General features: G+C 43.6%; 1 long non-coding RNA gene and 1 pseudogene across 2 annotated transcripts; one reads left to right on the top strand and one right to left on the bottom strand.

The window, feature by feature from the left end:
• LOC307068560 lies at window positions 1-6,882 on the top strand. Its single transcript, XR_013811458.1, has 3 exons — window positions 1-233; window positions 2,366-2,475; window positions 6,491-6,882. It is a non-coding gene; the product is annotated as an uncharacterized lncRNA (long non-coding RNA).
• Window positions 6,883-12,264: 5,382 nt separating this feature from the next.
• On the bottom strand, window positions 12,265-13,325 carry LOC307069403 (40S ribosomal protein S3a-like; annotated as a pseudogene). The gene is made up of 3 exons: window positions 13,142-13,325; window positions 12,499-12,923; window positions 12,265-12,378 (listed from the first exon to the last, which is right to left on the bottom strand). The product of its transcript is annotated as a 40S ribosomal protein S3a-like (transcript).
• Window positions 13,326-17,873: the final 4,548 nt, after the last annotated feature.

Genomic DNA, 17,873 nt, shown 5'->3' with positions numbered 1-17,873 from the left:
TTGCTCGGTGAGAATTTCTGGCGATCGCAAACGAACTAAGCTCCTGTGATCGCCTGGCTGAGGCACTGTAGCCCCCGGCTGGGTGTAGGCCCTCGTCACCGACCCTGAGTGGCCACCTAGACCCAATTTGTCTAGAGGCTCGGCTGTCGGCTTCCTGCTTCCCGCAGCAACTGCGCTCCAGGCTCCTCCGCGCTACTTTCACTTTTGGGGAAAGAAACATCTGGATCTTTTGGGTGAGTAACCTCATTAAAACGCGCTTGTGCCTAAATTGTCTAATAACAATTATTAGACAATAATTGTCTAATCAGGATTGTGGGTTAGAGTCCCACTCTAAGGGAGACAGTATGAAAGGTTCAATCCGTGGTCGGGGAACTAAGATCCCACAAGCCGCACAGCGCGGCCAAAAAAAAAGTTATAGCCACCGAGGTACTCAAAAGATCCGGTTAGAATCCCAGGCCTTTGAATTTCTTTGTCTATGTCTGACTGTTTTGTTTGTTAGGAATTGGCTAATAGGGTTAACTATTGGATGACCACAGAAAAACTTTATTGAATCTGTTTTATGTCATTTTGCTGTGGTCATCCTGAGAAAAAAACCCTTCCAAGATGGGGAATGATAACAGCGTACCAGACGGCACTCCCTTGAAAAGTGTTCTTTGAGGTTGGTCAATGTTTACCTCTAATGATGAAAGAGGTATGAAAAAAAAGAAAATGATTTTCTTTTGTAACACTGCCTGGCCCAAATATCTACTGGAGTCAGGGGAAAAATGGCCCCCAAATGGGTCTTTGAACTATAATACTGTTATACAGTTAGACTCGTTTTGTAAGAGAAAAAAAAAAAAATGGGACGAAATCCCATATGTAGACTCATTTATGTCTTTATATAAGAGGAGAAATACGCATAAGGCATTTATTGATAAAATGATGGGTCAGAGGGAAGAACCTCACAAAAAACCTGTTTTACCTGAGTCAAAGTCTAATGACGATCCAGTCCCTCCGTCTGCACCTTTTGCAGTAGCCCGACCTGGGCACTTCCTTCGGTAGCCCCTCCCTCAGCACCTCTTGTGGTTCCCGCAAATCCTGAAGGGGATCTTCCTGCAGGCAGTGCCAAGGCTTTTACCAATCCTCCTAGGGCTGCTGGTCCGGCTGTGTACTCGCCTTTAGCAGATGGTCACAAAGGAACGGTCTACCCTCCCTGTACCCTCCAAGGTATTCAGTTTGGCCCAGGGAACACTCTACTGTAGGCGGGACAATTTCCGTTAAGGCAGGTCCCAGCAGGCTTGGATGACCAAGGCCAATCCAGAGGACTTGGAATCATGCATCATCGTTTATCAGTCATAGATTTACTTAATTATAAAGCTAAAATGCCATCTTATCAAGATGCTCCTAGGAATATGGAGAATCTCTTTACATATATTTTTGCTGTTTTTCCTCCTAACTGGGCTGACATACAGACCCTCATGTATCCTCCTCAGTCTGGAGGAACGCAGCATGATATCAGCGAAGGCCTTCCAGGAAGCCGAAAGGCTTCATGAATTAAAACCAAATAATCCAATCAGAGCTCCAGCAATGCAGGAACTGAACCAGAATGGGATCCCAGTGACCCAGGGGATCAAGCAAGGCTGAATCATTATAAAGATTGTTTAATAACTGGACTGCAAAAAGGGGCAAACAGCTTCAAGAGGGTCCAGAATGTACAGCAAGGGCCTTAGGAGGGCCCATTCACCTTCCTTGAAAGGCTTTATGAGGCTTTCCAAAAATATACTGATATTGATCCAGAACACCCAGATAACATGGGACTGGTCAATTTAAACTATCAGTCAGAGTGCCCCAGATATAAGAAAAAAACTAGAACGACTGGAAGGGGGATCATGGACACCAACGTCTCAGTTGGTCCAGATTGCTTTTGAAGTGTTCAAAGGCCGATATGAAATTTGGGAAAAGTAGGAGCAATGCATCGAGCAATGCATTGTGAGGCAGGTTGCTCTGCTCAGCTGTAACCAGTCAAGACCCAGCAGGACGTATGCAGGAGAGAACAAACGACCACGGGTAAGACCCTGGGGACCTCCAAAACCTAGCGGGAAAGGCCATCCATCTGTTGGGCCACAACAGTGTGCCTTTTGTAAACAGGAAGGGCACTGGAAAAGGGAGTGTCCCAAAAACAGACAGCGCTCCCTCTCCCCCAAGATAACATCCATTACTGGTGTATCTGGGGAAGTCTCTCAGAAACCTTTTCTACAATGGCTTGGATGTCATGTAGAGAAAACACATGTAAAGTACAGCTTTGTGTATGTGCCTGGATGTCATAGTCCCTCATCAGGGCAAGAGGTACTAACAAATTTAAATGACCAAGTGGGTTTCTCAGCAGAAAAAGTAGACACCAAAGTACTCCCAGGTCAAGACTGCACCCTCCAAGCTGCGCCATTACAATTGGGAGACAAGCCTCAACCAGATGTCCCTGAAGAAATTCTTCAAAAGGTAAGAGCAGAAGTTTGGGCTGACGGGACACCAGGAAGAGCCAAGACAGCTGACCCAGTAGTAGTAAAACTCCATCCAGGTGCCCAGGCTCCAAAGTTAAAGCAATAACCTTTAAAGAGGCACCCAAAGGAAGGTATAAAGCCTCTGATAAACACTTTTTTTAAATGCCAATTAATCTGACCTTGTCAGTCCCCATATAACACTCCCATCCTGCCAGTACAAAAACCTGGGACTGGAGATTATCGTTTTGTACAGGATTTGAGAGCTATCCACCAAATTGTAGAGGATGTACATTCGGTGATGCCAAATCCCTATACTTTGCTTACAACTTTATCTGGAGACTTCTGCTGGTTTACAGTTCTGAACTTAAAAGATGCCTTTTATTGCATACCCCTAAGTCCTGAGCCCCAGGAACTGTTTGCCTTTGAGTGGAATGATCCAGAGACTAATATAAAACAGCAGTATTGCCGGACTGCACTTCCACAAGGATTTTAAAATGCCCCCACCGGGCTTCCCTGGTGGCGCAGTGGTTGAGAGTCTGCCTGCCGATGCAGGGGACACGGGTTCGTGCCCCGGTCTGGGAGGATCCCACATGCCGTGGAGCGGCTGGGCCCGTGGGCCATGGCCGCTGGGCCTGTGCGTCCGGAGCCTGTGCTCCGCAACGGGAGAGGCCACAGCAGTGAGAGGCCCACATACCGCAAAAAAAAAAAAAAAAAAAAAAAAATGCCCCCACCATCTTTGTGGAGGCCTTAGCCAAGGACTTAAAGGATCTCCAATTAAGTGAAGGAATCTTACTCCAGTATGTGGGTGATATACTTACTAAGTGCTAGTATAACTAAGGAAGCTTCAGACCAAAATACAATCCTCACTTTAAACTTTTTGGCAGACTGGGGATATAAAATCCCCAAGGGAAAGGCACAAATTTCTCAACCAGCTGTAAAATATCTAGGAATTGAGTTATCAAAAGGAGAAAGAAACTTGCCAGATTGAAGGGAAGCACCCACCACCAGAAAGCAATTGAGAAGATTCTTAGGAATGGCTGGGTTTTGTCGTATTTGGATTCCTGACTTCGGACTTGTAGTCAAACCTCTATATGAGGCTCTCAAAGAAATGCCAATGAGCCATTAAGCTGGACTGCATGAGTCATTCCGTACCATCAAGGAGAAAATTTCAACAGCCCCAGCACTTGGTCTCCCAGACATTAGAAAGTTATTTGATCTTTTTGTGCATGAAAGACAGAGCATGAGTCTTTGGAGCGCTAACTCAAAATTTAAATACTGCCAGAAGGCCAGTAGCTTACTTTTCCAAACAATTGGATGTTGTAACTCAAGGATGGCCAGTTTGCCTCCGGGCTGTGGCTGCAACCTGTGACCTTTTACAAGAAGCTGAAAAATTTACCCTGGGTTGTCCTACCACTATGCACACCCCACATCGTGTGCAACTTTTACTTGAACAAAAGGGCCGATCTTGGCTTACTTTGGGGAGACTGGGCAAATACCAGGCCATACTATTCGACAACCCAAAGGTAACATTAAAAGAAGTATCTGCTTTAAACCCAGCCACTCTGCTCCCCAGAAGAACCTGTTCACGATTGTACATGAAAAACAGAAGAACCTGTCCATGATTGTATACAAAAAATGGAAGAAGAGTATTCTAGCAGACCTGACCTGCCTGATCAGCCTTCAGAGAATCCAGATACGGAAATGTTTGCAGTCGGGAACAGCCTCATGGATCGTGGACTCCGAAAAGCTGGATATGCAGTAGCAACTCATCAGGAGGTCGTAGAAGCAGAAGACCTCCCTCCAGGTACATCTGTGCAGAAGGCAGAGCTTGTAGCCCTCAGGAGAGCCCTGCATCTTGGAGCTAAGAAAAAGGTGGCCATTCATACTGCTTCTAAGTATGCCTTCTCTGTCATGCATGCACATGGGGCCATGTGGAAAAAGAGAGGTCAACTAACATCCGGAAAGAAAAAAATTAAACACGCAGAGGAGATACTGACCTTATTAAACTCTGTTTTAATGCCGGAAGAAGTAGCCATAGTACATTGCCCACACCAAAAGACTGATAGCTGTATAGCTAAAGGAAATAATTTGGCTGAACATGTAGCAAAACAGAGGACCAGAGCCAAACACCCTAGCACTCATTCAAAGTGTGGACCTGTCCCTGCTTAAGCCTCAGTATTCAGAAATGGATCTAGAGAGAGATGATGAATGGGAATTTCACGCTGACTCTTGAGACATAGATGGTGATCAGTACCAAACAAACAAAGAAGGCTGGATATATAATGAACAGGGATTAGTGCTTATGCCCCAACATTTAATGGAAAGAACTATTACTCATCTACATCAAGGAACCCATTACGGGAAGGATGCAACCTATCATTGGCTACAAAAGTTTATTCTTAGTCCATAAATGCAAAGGACCATCCAAAAGGTAATACAAAATTGCCTGATTTGCACCAGAAACAATCCTAAAGCCGGGCCACCTCCAATATTCAAAGGGGCGCAAACCCGAGGGACAGAACCAAGAAATGCCTGGCAAATAGACTTTACTGTTATGCCAAGAGCCATGGGACATTATAGATATTTGCTGGTAGTTGTGGACACCTTCACAGGATGGGTCAAAGCTTTTCTGTGCTGGAGAGAGAAAGCTTCCTAGGTAAAAAGGCCTTACTAAAAGAAATTAGCCCTCATTTTGGGTTGCTTCTTTCAATTCAAAGTGACAGTGGAGGAGCTTTCATAGCCAAGGTAACTCAAGGGGTATCTGGGGCCCTTGGACTACAACAGAAGTTACATGCTTCATGGAGCCCTCATGACTGAAATGATGAATCATACCTTAAAAGAGACAATCACCGAAGTATGTCAAGAAACCAACTTCACTTGAGATAATGTCTTAACAGTTGTCCTGCCGAGGGTAAGAGTAGCCCCTAGAAGCAAGCACCACCACTTGAGCCCTTATGAAATGTTAATGAGAGACCCTTCCTTAAGACTAAGTATTATTGCTGTCTTGAAAGTGATCTCATTGTAAAAGAATTAGATACTATAAAATGTGTACGGTCTCTTGGTGCTATCTTATTTTCTGTATATAGATGTGCCTGTAGCCAATTAACATTTCCTGCAGACATTCCTGTGCATTGCATAAGCCCAGGGAATTGGGTCCTTCTCAAACTTGGAAAAATTACTGCCCTGAGGATCAACTGCAACCCAAGTGGACTGGAGCCTATGAAGTCCTTCTGGTTACACATTCTTCAGTAGAGCTAAAAGGAGTTAAACCTTGGATACACTCCTCCGGAGTAAAAATAGTACCCATTTCTAACCAGCACCCCATTGTCCCCTTTACAACTCCCAAACAGGGCACGCTCTCCATGGACAGGAGGAAGTAGGAGGACCCAACCTTCCTAACACCAGAGGGGCCTGGAAACCCACTACTGATTTCTCGGCCCCTAATTACACTTGTGAACCCTTAACTGAACTTAAGTTACTTTTCAAATAGAAACAGGACAGATAAGTCTCCACCTGGTCAGGAAGAGAAGACGAGGACATCTCGAAAGTAGACAGCTCCGCCCAGAAGTCTGGACCAGGCCGATATAAATCCAAATTCAGTCACTAAGAATGTTAAAAATAACATGTTTTCACTGGTTCCCAAAGAATAAGGTCTGTTTTTGGAGGACTGTTAAAATTAGGAATCATAGTTCTGTGTATCAGGGGGTTAATCTTTTTACTCACCAAATTTTTTACTTATTGTCTATCTCATATATTTAAAAAGGCCTCCCCCACTCACATGTTGATTGCCCAAGACTTAAGCATTCAAAGTGGGACTCGTGAATATTTACAATCAAGTGCAAAAACAATTTTATTCCTCTTATAAAAATCTATGCCCCTTCTCAGCAGGGAGCAGCTAGAGTGGTCATCGCCCTATTTCCCTTAAGATTGAGGAATGTACAAAGTAAAAGGGGGGGAATAAAACAGCACATAAAACATTGACCTGCTTATCCTGGTTTTGTCTCCTTAAATAGGTTGTTGACTAATCAAACCTTGAGTTATTTTACAGAGACAGCACTCCCATGTGCAAGACAGGAACCCATGTCTCCAGGATGACCCCAGAACCAAGAATCTTCAGTCTGCAGAACGCAAACAATAGATGTTGCCATCTATTGCCATCAGAACTCAACAATGTTGCCACTGGAGCCCTTTACCAAGCAAGAGGTTCTTCAATAAGAAAAATCCAGCTTCCAGCTGCCCAAATAGCTTGATTCCAATCAGCTTCTGACCGTCAACACTAGCCAATAAGCTTGTGCCAAGTTTGAAATTCCCCTAACTTCTTACATTTTGCCCTGAACACTGGACAGGGAGACAGATTTGAGCCCTGCCTCCTGTCGGTTGACTCACAATAAAATGCTTTCTTTTCTCAAAAGCTGGTGCCATAGTATTCGCTTCTATGTGTGTTAGACAGTGAGCCCTTGCTTGGTAACAAAAGGATGAAAAATATCCGCTGGTGCATAAAACATTTTATTATTTCTATCTGGTAGAGTGAAAATGATTACAGTATTTCCGGCTCATAAAGCAGTATTCCAAGCATCTATTAAGACTAGTTTATATCCTCTAGCTTGAGGTGAAAACATTAGTTGTTTTATCAACATTAGTTGATAAAATTGCACCTGAGCTGGATGACCAGAACTGCTGAAGTTCTCCTGAGTCTTTAATGACAGATACGTACACTAACTTCGAAACTTACTTTATGTGTCTTCCTAAACAGTGTTCTTTTTTTTTTTCTTACAGTATAGAATTGGAGACCCTGGACTTTAAAGTTCAACTTTGGACACTTCCAACTTTTTTTATTTTTATTTTTTGCAGTACGCGGGCCTCTCACTGTTGTGGCCTCTCCCATTGTGGAGCACAGGCTCAGCGGCCATGGCTCACGGGCCCAGCCGCTCCAGGACGTGTGGGATCTTCCCAGACCAGGGCACGAACCCGCGTCCCCTGCATTGGCAGGCGGACTCTCAGCCACTGCGCCACCAGGGAAGCCCTGGACACTTCCAACTTTAACATGCTGTGTGATCTTATGGAAGTTGCTTAGGATTTCTGTGCCTCAGTTTCAGTTTCCCCAAGCGTAAAAAAAGATAATAATAATAGCTCCTTCAAAGGTAGATTGTAAGGATTAAATGAGTTACTCTGCTAAAAAGCATAGGAAAATGCTTAACCCATAGTAAGAGTTCTAAAGATTAGCTATTATCATTATGGAGGTGTCTTGCCTGCCTTAAGAAGACTTATAATTCTCACTTCTCTAGTTATCCTTTTTTCCCCAAAACACAAAAGCAGGAGGAAAAGCAAACACCTTGTGTTTTTATTCTCACTGACATGTTCCTGTAGGCCTCTCAGTATTAAAACCATATCATTCAGTAGTGTTGCATTTGGCTGCTATAATCAAGTTATCTGACTTAGAATGGGTTTCTTCTTGTGTTATTAGCATGCCATTAATCTTTCTTTTTTTTTAATTTATTTTTTTGGGGCTTCCCTGGTGGCGCAGTGGTTGAGAGTCCGCCTGCCGATGCAGGGGACACGGGTTCGTGCCCTGGTCCGGGAAGATCCCACATGCCGTGGAGCGGCTGGGCCCGTGAGCCATGGCCGCTGAGCCTGGGCGTCCAGAGCCTGTGCTCTGCAACGGGAGAGGCCACAACAGTGAGAGGCCCGCGTACCGCAAAAAGAAAAAAAAAAAAAATTTATTTTTGGCTGTGTTGGGTCTTCCTTGCTGCGTGCTGGCTCTCTCTGGTTGTGGCGAGCAGGGGCTACTCTTCATTGTGGTGCGCGGGCTTCTCATTGCGGTGGCTTCTCTTGTTGCGGAGCATGGGTTCTAGTCATGTGGGCTTCAATAGTTGTGGTGCATGTGTTCTAGAGTGCAGGCTCAGTTGTTGTGGTGCATGGGCTTAGTTGCTCCGGGGCATGTGGGATCTTCCTGGACCAGGGCTCGAACCCGTATCCCCTGCTTTGGTAGGCGGATTCTTAAGCACTGCGCCACCAGGGAAGTCCACCATTAATTTTTCTAAAGTGACAATTTCCTGTTGAGAAATGTTGCCATTTGTATTCCTAATGATTATTATAAATTGCAGTCATGTATTAACTCTTACTAGTCTTTATTTAAAGTAACATGCTTACTAATTTTCTGGTTTCATGACTTCCTGTCTCTGGAATATCGGTCATCTCTGAGTCTGTCCTCAGTCCACTGTTTTTACCTAGATGCTCATGGTGTAAGCCACCCACTGTTGGTGACTCCCAAAGTTGACTTACAGCCCTGAATTGACCTGGTGTTTCCAATTCATATAGCTAGGCTTCTTATTGGCACTTCACATGGCTATTCCACTAGCAGCTCAAATACTCTATTCTAAGATATCACTAATACCGTTAATGGCCTGACCAACTTCAAAGATGAAAGATTTTGTCTTGGGCTTCCCTGGTGGTGCAGTGGTTAAGAATTTGAGCCTGTGCTCTAGAGCCCGTGAACCATAACTACTGAGGCTGCATGCTACAACTGCTGAAGCTTGCGTGCCTAGAGCCCATGCTCTGCAACAAGAGAAGCCACTGCAATGAGAAGCCCATTGCACTGCCCGCGCTCACCGCAACTAGAGAAAGCCTGCATGCAGCAGCAAAGACCCAATGCAGCCAAAAATAAATTAATTAAATTAATTTTAAAAAAAAGATTTTGTCTTGTTCACTCTCTGGAACTATATTTACTTTGAATACATCCTCCTGTGAACTCATTCTTATAAGTAAATTATCCTAACTGAGCCTTGGCAGCAGCAAGGTGGATGAGAGCATCAATCAGTCATCACCTACGTCTAGTTTTTCCTAATTGCAAGTCATGAAGTCGTTTTAGGCTTTGTAGTTGCAGTATGTTACCAGCAGAGGGAGACAGTTTCTTGCAATTGTGTTACATTTGCAATGAGCCTTAACAAAGGAATTTGTTGGGCATTTTTTTCATTGTTTCTAATATTCTCCAATTATCTTTTTAAAATTAATTAATTTATTTATTTTTGGCAGCGTTGGGTCTTCGTTGCTGCTCGTGGGCTTTCTCTAGCTATGGCAAGCGGGGTCTACCCTTCGTTGTGATGTGCTGGCTTCTCACTGTGGTGGCTTCTCTTGGTACGGAGCACGGGTTCTAGGCACGTGGGCTTCAGTAGCTGTGGCACGCAGGCTCAGTAGTTGTGGCTCGCGGGCTCAGTAGTTGTGGCTCGTGGGCTCTAGAGCACAGGCTCAGTAGTTGTGGCACACGGGCTTAGGTGCTCCACGGCATGTGGGATCTTCCCAGACCAGGGGTTGAACCTGTGTCCCCTGCATTGGCAGGTGGATTCTTAACCACTTCACCACCAGGGAAGTCCCATGTTGGGCATTCTTAAGACTGAATCTACTAAGAGACTAGAAAGATAGAGATCTTGGAGCTCGTTTGAGGTTGCTGCAAAGGAAATTGCTTTTCTTCCACCAAATGGATAATCAAGAGGCCAGCCCTAGTTAATCACATAGGCCTCCTGGGCAAGTCCCTTCCTCATCTGTAAAATGAGGGGATGGAACCAAGTAAGGTCTAAAATTGAGGAAGTGGTGGAAGTTTCTTCCTCCAGGGGGAGAGCCCCAAAAGTTGAGGCAGGGGCATAAACAGGCCCTGGCAGAGACCCTAAAGCATGAGTTTCTCTTTCTTGTGAAATATGTTTGTTATACCCTTCATGTTTGGGGCTTAGTGATTTGCACTCAGAACTGCAGGTACCTTTGATCTATCAAGTGAAACACTCTGGTATGTGATAGGAATATAAGAGCAAAGCCCATAGTGAGAAAACTTTCCATCTGATTTCCAAGCTGGGGCTATGTAGACAGTTAAGAAATAAATGGCAACCTACCAATATTTAAAATGTACATGCCTGGGCTTCCCTGGTGGCGCAGTGGTTGAGAGTCCGCCTGCCGATGCAGGGGACACGGGTTCGTGCCCTGGTCCGGGAAGATCCCACATGCCGTGGAGCGGCTGGGCCTGTGAGCCATGGCCGCTGAGCCTGTGTGTCCGGAGCCTGTGCTTTGCAATGGGAGAGGCCACAACAGTGAGAGGCCCACGTACCGCAAAAAAAAAAAAAAAAAAAAAAATGTACATGCCGGTTGAGCCAGCAATTGCATTTCTAGGAAACTTCCCTGTAGATACATTGGCTCATATGCAAATAAAATTATGAGTATATTCATTGCTGCTTTGTTTATAATCACAAAAGACTGGAAAAAAATGTCCATCCCTAGAGGATTCATTTAAAAAATTATGAGTATATTCATTGCTGCTTTGTTTATAATCACAAAAGACTGGAAACAAATGTCCATCCCTAGAGGATTCATTTTAAAAATATATGGTCCAGCCATGCAAAGGAATAGAATGAATTGTTAACTTAGATGGTTCTAAATAAACTGACATTAAATGATCTCGAAGAACTATAGTTAAGTTTAAAAAAAAGCAAGATACAGAACAGTGTGTATAGTTTGCTGCTATTTGTAGACTTATGTATTTATATGTGTATGTGTGTATTTGTATATGCATCTCTGGAAAGATATAAGGGACTTGTAACAGTGGTCACTTTGGTGGAGAGGCAAGGTTTACCAGGTAGCTGGGGGACTGGTAGGATGGACTTAATATTTATTATATGTCCTTTTGTACCTTTTGAATTTTGTTTTATGTACATATATTATTTATTCTAAATAAGTAAGAACATAAGAAATGAATTTCAGTAATTGATTGTTGGGATGGACTCCGGATGATACTTATGAGAGAGACCATAGCCACTCCTCTCATCCTAGCCTCATATCTTGTCCCCTTACCTCCAGTCATGTCCCAATCTGTCTTCACACTGCAGAGAGAGATTGTTCTAAAACACCATTTCATCACATATCCTCCTTGCCCCCAAATCTTCATGACCTAGGAGGTAATACCCAGTTTTCTTCCTGATATTCCAGGCCATATATAAACTGACCTCAATCTTATGTCCTCTTGTCTGTCAGAAGCAACATTGTGTAGAGTTCAATAGCAAAGGCTTTGAGGTGAGACCACCTGGGTTCAAACCCTCCCCATGACCATGAGTTGACTCACTTAATCCCTGGGTGCTTCAGGTTCATCTTCTGTAAAATAAGCTCAACAATGTCACTTACTTAGCAGTATTTGGTACATAATAAGAGTATACAATATACATCAACTGTGATTATTATTAAAGACTTTGCTTTAATAATAATAATTTTGTGCTTATCACAATTGATAATTTTATATTGGCTTATTTACTTGTTTATTGTCTGTCTCTCCCAGTAAACTGTTGGGCTCTCCATGAGGGCAGGGACTTTGTTGTTTTATTTAAAAGTATATTGCTGTACATATCACATGGCTTGGCACGTATTAGGTGCTCACTAAATATTTGACTGAATGCCCTCTTAGTTTTCAAATTCCCAGTTCATTCATTCAACAAATATTTAGCAAGTCCCTACAGGGTGCCAGTCTCTATAATTATGCGATAAAGCACTGAACAAAACAGACAAAAATCCCTGCTGTCCTTGAGCTAGGAGATTCAGGGTGGAGTGGTTTCTGTATTTGAACATGTTCTAACATAATCTAGCAGTTCCAAACCTAACTGGACATCAGAAACCCTGGGGAGCTTTAGAAGTCTGAGTCGGTGTCTAAAGTGAGCCCTGCAACCTGCATTTTTTTATACAAGTAAGATTTTATTTTTGTCACTGTTAAGAGTGAATTTTAAACAGATTCTTGGACTCATGACTCATATCAGTTGGCTCATTCAACTTTAGTACCTATCTCACCCCCAGTAGCTTTTCCAGAACTACTACCTTCATCATGAAACTCCAGGAGTTTTCCCAATTCAAACTTGAACTTCTTCAGCATTTTTACTTTATTGTTTATTTATTTTTATTAAAATTTTTCTTATTGAAATATAGTTGATTTACAATGTTGTGTTAGTTTCAGGTGTACAGCAAAGTGATTCTGTTATATATATATCTGCATTTTTACTTTTCTAACAAAGACATCATGGAGTGGATAATTAGACTGGTAAGGCTCATGTATTTTCCAATGCTGTCTGGAATCAACTTATTGACAATTTCCATCTAGTCATTTGTCTGCATCATCTTCCGGATTTGTCAGACCCGTTGGTGCTGAGAGTAAGAGGTCTTCTGAATCTGATTGTTGCATTCTTTTAGTAAAGCCAAGAGAGAATAGACAAGCAAATAACCATTGGTAGTCTTGACATCAACATGAGTTTCAATCACAGTCTGCTGTTTTTTTGACCATGGAGCTCATTTTGTCACAGGTATGATCCATGCCATGGAAATTAAGCAGTTTTTGCCCTGAACATCTTCAGTAATCAGCTTGAATTTTTTTTAATGCAACTTCATCATTCTGCAGATCAGGAAGGCTCACTTCAAAAACAACAACCCCTGAGGCCATCAGATGGAATTTTGGTTCCCAGAGGTTTGGTTTTTTTGTTTTTTTTTAAGATTTTTTTGATGCGGACTATTTTTAAAGTCTTTATTGAATTTGTTACAATATTGCTTCTGTTTTATGTTTTGATTTTTGGCCATGAGGCATGTGGGATCTTAGCTCCCCAACCAGGGATCAAACCCACACCCCCTGCATTGGAAGACAAAGTCTTAACCACTGGACTGCAAGGGATGTCCCCCCGGAGTTCTTATGACTAGTGTTTTTCCAATATTTCTTATATTGAACATAGATGGTGCTTTCACATCATACCAATCTTTCTTAGAAAACAGATCAACCACTTTCTTCTTGGTTCCCTTTTTGCTGCTATTCATAAGGTGCTTGTTCTTGCTAACCTCCATGGTACTGCTCAGAGAGCCAAAAGGTGGAACCTGCATTTTTAAAAGGAAGTGCTCAAAAGCTGGTCCAGTGTTTCTAACATTGAGTCTACAGGGTACTTGGGGGTCGGGGTGGGGGGGTTCACAAGTTCTATGACAATTTTTAAGCTTGGGATTTTTAATGATACAATTTTAATATTTATTTATATTTATAATTGCCAAATTTCTCTTCTTCAGTGATATTTCCTAACTGAAAGACTTGAGTTTCTTAAATCAGTGTTTCTCATACTGGGATTCCATGAGTATTTACCCAGGGGTCTTTGCATTATTCAAGTTTGTGGAACACGATCTAGTGCTTTCTAGTGTGAGGTTGACCCAAGTTTGTTCGACAGCATCTTGCCTTCCCAACTTGAGAGCAGACCTGGGTTCTAGCCCAGCCCTATGTCCTAAGAGATGTCCCAGAAGGTCCACTTTATCCCAGGGTGGTGGGCTGGCAGCTCAAGGTTGCTTCATTTTTAGGTGCAAGGGATGAAGACTGAAGCCCTTGGGCTCTATCTCTGGCATTTCCTTAGACCACATGCTGTGCAGGTACTTCATGGAGGTTCTCACCTACATACCAGGTTGCTCCCTTGGAAGGAGGATTTTGCTGGAACCAGTGATAGTGATACTGGAAAGTACAAGAGCTTGGGAACCAGAAGCGCCTGAGTTCAAATCCTACCTTCCCACCCCAACTCCCCAGATATGTGGCTTTGGGAAAATAACTGATATATCCCGTGCCTCAGTTTCCTCATCTGAAACATGGAGCTAGTAACAAGTCACACAATGGTTGTTACACAGTTATGGGAGGCTTCGGTTGCATAACCAAGGCACTGAGTTTCCTTCAGTTGATATCAAGAGCGCTTGTGCTCATCGGGCCCTCGGGGTACAAATGAATTAATTCCTGGTCTAACATCTATCATAGACTCAAGCCGTTGGGAAAACTGCTCAGTCGTCCCTAGCAGTGCAGAGGAGGGTAAGTGCAGTTCTAATGGCGTTTGTAGGCACCCGAAGAAAGCGGGCGCGGAAGCGCGAGGTTTCCTCACTCCAGCTTGGCTCCCCCAGGCGGCGTTCCAACCTCGGAGAATCTCCCGGGGACCAGGGGGGTGGGGGTGGCGGGCCGCGGCGTGTACCTTCCCAACATGGCGCCCCCCCTAGGCCGCCTGCCGCGGTCCCGCCGCACTGACGTGTGTGAGCGCGCGTGTCCTGTGTGCCGGTCCTCGGCGCATGCGCGCTCCGTGCGGTCTTCTCCCGGCCAGAGCAGCAGGAGCGGCGGTGGCGGCGGTGACGGCGGCGAAGGCGGTTGCGGCGTTAGAGTGGAGGAAGATGGCGGCTCGGAGGGGATGGGTGTCCCGCCAGCTGTGAGGAATCCCGAGTGCGGCAAGCGCGGCCTGGGGCGGAGCGCCTCTGCTCAGGTCCTATCCCCGGCTCCCTCACCTTCTTCGCCAGCGGAGCGTACCCGAGAGCGTGGCGCTGGCTGGGCCAGGTGAGGCCTCTTCCTCTCCCGGGGCCGCGGCGGGGAGCTGGCGGCTTATGCCCTTTATGCCACGGGTCCGGCGCAGGCCCTGCACCCCGCGCGGGGGTCGGTGCCGGCTGGCTTGGGGGCCTTGCTGTAGTCATTCTCGGCCTCCCCGCGTTAGGCAGGGCGGAGGAGAACCCCTTTCCAGGCAGCCCTTGGAATGGGGGCGAACCCGGCCTCTCCCCTCTAGCACGGCGGTTTTCGTCCCCTCACCGGAGCCACGAAGGGGTGTGTGACCAGGGTAAGGATGGCTTTGGGGTGTCAAATTATCTTCCACCCCACCCCCAAATCTTTAACGCCTTTTGAGAGGAGCCGGAGTTCGGTGCCCTCCAAAATTGGGGCTGCGGCGAGGGGCCAGCATCTCTGAAGCTGCAAAAGGAAGATTTTGGAATTGGCTTAAAAAATGAAACACAAGGAGCCTTTCCTACCCCTTAGATTTTTGAGTGTTCCCCCAGAGAAGTAGGAACTGCGGATCTCCTTGATTGAGACAGCAGCCCACGTTGTGACCGTGGAAGGCTTCTGGTGAGAATTGGTGCAAAGGGAACCGTGGAGGGTGGGAACCAATTTGTAAACGAAGAAAAAAACAGTCGGAAGATCTTGATAGTGTCTGGAAAGTAACTTCGGGGCTAATGAAGTCCTCTCGATCCTTTGAAACCTTTGGATTGTTAAGATTCGGAATACCCAATTGCTTTTGTCTGTTAATCTCCCGAATTTTATTAGGAAAATAAAAGCTTCATTTCTCAAGTGCCAAAGTCTTTGGACTTTTCTGTGGTGGGATTCCTATTGCTCAGCGTGAAGATTCAGACATTACCAGTTCTCGCTTGCTGGCAGGGACATTGTACTATACTTACCCTTTTTGAGAACAACTTTTGTTGTTGTTGTTCAAATGCTAATTTGGAGACTTTGATTTTGTTTCTTTCAAGTAGGGAAGCCGGTTTGAAGCCTTGTGGTCTCTTCCGTGAGGAATGAAGGCTTCAGTTGCAGTTGTGCTACGGGGAATTGTTGAGGTAGCATTGGCTTGGGCACACTAAATACTTTTTATAAATTAAATTTGTTTTGCCTGTGTTTAAGAATGATGACGTCATGGATTTAAAGGGACAAGGAAAATTTGAGAGGAAATAGCATCATATAGAATTGAACATTTAAGATTCAGACTATACCTTTTACAGTGAATAGTGATGCTCTGTTTCAGATCCCTAATTTTGAGCGTATTCATGTGTATAATCTGATTGGTTTCCTTTCTGTTGTATGTTGTCATTGTATATTCTGTAACTGTTTGCTTTTGACAAGCCCAGTATGAATATATTACTTTATCTACATTGACCCATGGGTGTTTTGTCTATTTCAAAAAGCTTTTAATTGTTAAAATGACAAGTGTTTAGTTTAATAGTAGCTAATTTTTTGACCCTTTTTTTCTTTTCTTAAAGCCTTTTCCATAGAGATTTGTACATTTTCTTAGTGCCTTTGGTAAGGGCATAAACCTAAACCAACAACTTCTCCATTGTAGGCCATTGGAGAGCCACTGTACATTTCAATTTGCTAATAAAGATTCATGAAATTAATGCAGTAAAACATCCTGGTGGTTTGACATTATACTTCTTGGCATAATGTGTTGCATTGTTGTGCTAAATCATCAGATATTGATGCAACTTCATGACATCCGTGACATCATTCACTCTCCAGCATTTTGCCTTTTGCAATTTCTTGCCTTCTCAGAGTCACAAAAAAAGAGGATCAGGAAAAATAGCTTAGGATGCTTCTTAAATGTCTGATTTCTAGAAGAACCTTCTCTAATACTGCTTTATATAGTTAAAACCCTTCTGTAGGACTCAGAGCTGTGTAATTGCTACCCATTGTGAAAATACTAGCAAAACCTCTAGGTTTTACAAGAATATTGAGATCCCAAGAAGTTATCTCAAAGATGAACAAATACGTGATTATCTTTGTGATTTCACGGTTGTTTTAGTCTATATAAGACTAGAAGCCATTTGTTTAAATAATGCCCTTCCCATTTCACAAGATTGTTAATGTGAAACAAAAGAGTAATGTTTGTGAAAGTGCTTTGTAAAATAGAAGGTGAATGTAAGATTGATTATTCAATAACCAGTTTTATGAAAATACCTATTGAGAGCCCTCTGTGTGCTGGACATTTTGGGAAGTAGGTACTGATGATTCTAACAGCTTTTGGTCTCAAGTTGCCTGCAGTCTGGTCGGGGAGCCAGACTGAGAAACTAGTTAAATATATTATAGTGTAAGAAATGCACTGAATCCAACCAAGGGAGTCAAGGAAGGCTTCTCAGAGCCAGGATGTCTTTCCCCAACCTTTCCTGTTATTCTGCAGAAAAATATGCCTTTTGTGAGCAACCTGCTTTTTATAAAAACTTAAAAATTTTCTGTCACGAGTTCTTTTCCTCTTTTATTCATTCATTGTCATGACACTTCCCACACAGTATGCCCCAGTTATGGTTTCTGCATTCTCAAAAATCCACCAGAGTCTTGGGAGAACCTTTCTGAGAGTGAGTCATATGCACAGGCAATAAACACAAACATTGCAGCTGCAATTTAAAATATCTCCGATTACTAAGTGGTGACAGCTCTAGAGTGGTGATGCTTTTATTTTTGTTTTTAAACTGGCACGAGAAGTACTGTATGATTTGAATTTCATCCCATTCAGTTAATAAATGTTTAGTTGTCAGTCCCTTAGAATGTTGACTGTAAGTGATTATTAGTACTGTCTCCGGTCTCCCAATAATAAATAAAACAAGAAGGTCCTTCTCCTTTTGAGGTGAAGCCGACAGTTTAAGCCAGAAGTATACTAAACTATTTTATAGAATCTATTTATGTAGATTGAGGCTGCTTAGCATCTCTGATATTAAACTTCTCTTCAATGCAAGTTCCTCATCTTAGTGCTGTGGTATTTTATAATTAATTTAGCATGTTGTCACCTACATTGCAGAAATTTTATGGATTTTTGGATTGAGTGGAATCTGTAAGTGGTGCAGTATTGAACACATACC

This window comes from Hyperoodon ampullatus (genome assembly GCF_949752795.1).
Source record: "Hyperoodon ampullatus genome assembly, chromosome: 2".
Classification (NCBI taxonomy): domain Eukaryota; kingdom Metazoa; phylum Chordata; class Mammalia; order Artiodactyla; family Ziphiidae; genus Hyperoodon; species Hyperoodon ampullatus.
This window is presented reverse-complemented; position numbering and strand designations above follow the sequence as displayed.